The sequence below is a fragment of the Gymnoscopelus braueri genome (genome assembly GCF_963280865.1).
Source record: "Gymnoscopelus braueri genome assembly, chromosome: 22".
NCBI classification, from domain to species: Eukaryota; Metazoa; Chordata; class Actinopteri; order Myctophiformes; family Myctophidae; genus Gymnoscopelus; species Gymnoscopelus braueri.
Window position 1 is genome coordinate 1,419,704 of NC_137624.1, and position 1,946 is coordinate 1,421,649.

A 1,946-nucleotide genomic window follows, 5' to 3' on the forward strand; every position below is an offset into this window, starting at 1 on the left:
GCGCTAGCCTGGGCACCATTCCTTTTCGGGTATATGATCCGGTCGGGAGCTCTACGTCATCCGCGTCATCAGCGACCGGATCGCGACAAACCGGAAACACGTCTCACCCCAAAATAGGTCCGTCCTATAAAATCCTTGATGCGGCGTAGTTTAGCTTATTTTTTAAATATAAATGTGAGTGTACTTTCCGGAGACTATTTAGCGTCTGTATTATCCGTATTATCCCACGGGGAAATTCTATTCCATTTAAATAGGGATTGGGGAACCAAAACAAAGCGGCACCGCAAAACCGGATCGCGACAATCCGGAAACAGGATTCTTTTTTCTTTTTTCTTTTTCAGTAGGCGTGGCCTAGACCGGATCATATGGGTCTCTAGTAACAGACACCAGGCTTTCCTCCGAGGTGGAAAGACTGGTGATGCGAGGTTAACCTGCGCTGCTTGGTTTTATGCTTTATCCAACATGACAGCCATGTAAATAAACGCACAATGTAATTTACAACTAAACGTTGCTCTCAAGAATGTTTTTGAAAACATTTGAAATGAGGAATAGACGATGCAATAACCGAAAACTGATTCTATTTGATCCACTACACTTCCTTGTTTATCGTGGTGCACCGACGCAAGAATAACAAAACACTCGCCTCAAAACACAGTCGCCCCGGGGCAAATCTGGCGGTATTATACGCAAATCCGGTGGTAAAGAATGGGGGCAACTCGGCGAGTGTGTTTTGGGGCGAGTCTTCCGGGTTACCTTATGGAGTACTGTCATTTGTTTTCCGAGGCGAACTTCACCGCTCAGCCCAATACTTATGGAATACTTTCATTGCCGTAAGCAAGGAAATACTTCATTTTGTTGTTACTTTTAGGTCCATTTATTTATTTATTTATTAAGTAGCCGTGTAATAAGCCCTGTCGGGCTTTAAATTTCAGTAATGACTACCTCCCCATACATTATCCCTTGCATAAAGGCTTGCAATCTCTGTCTATCCGTGTGTCTGTCTGTTCACGTATCTCGAGAACCGCCCGGCCGACTTGTACGCGTGTCGCCGGCAAGTTGACCTGAGCGAGCGCTGTGCCCGGAGTCGAGTCAGTCGGATAGGCGCTTGTACAGAACCGCCGATCTGACCGATATGCCCATATATGGGCATCCCTAAATATGGGCATATACTGATGACATCAGGGATCTCCATATATGAGACGGGTACATATATGGCCTTTCTTATGTATGGGTGTATACTGATGACATAACAGACAGACAGACAGACAGACAGACAGACAGACAGACAGACAGACGTGTGTGTGTGTGTGTGTGTGTGTGTGTGTGTGTGTGTGTGTGTGTGTGTGTGTGTGTGTGTGTGTGTGTGTGTGTGTGTGTGTGTGTGTGTGTGTGTGTGTGTGTGTGAGTGTGTGCGTGTGTGTGTGCATGTGTGCAGTTGGCGTGCGCGTGTGCGTGTGTGCATGTGTGCAGTTGTGCATGTGTGTGTGTGTGTGCGTGCGTGTGTGAGTGTGTGCGTGTTTGTGTGTGTGCGTGCATGTGTATACTGTACAGTCTCTAAACGTGGACAGAATTTGTCCCTCATCATCTCTGGTGGAATGTAGATTGATAAATGTGAAACAAACCAAAAAGATGAAAATGAAAAATCAAATAAGCGACACTGCAATGTGTGTGTGTGTGTGTGTGTGTGTGTGTGTGTGTGTGTGTGTGTGTGTGTGTGTGTGTGTGTGTGTGTGTGTGTGTCTTAACGAGGTCCTGATTGAACATTGTAACGAGCAGACATGAGTCATTAGTCTCCCTGCTTCACCGCAGCGTTTAAAACTAACTTCGCCGCAGAAAGAAAAATGTCATTACAATAAAGCAGACACAGGAATAGACGTGAAGCATCAATTTAAGGCTAATCACCACAATTACTGCTCCCTTGGCTCAGCGTGACTCACACACACTCT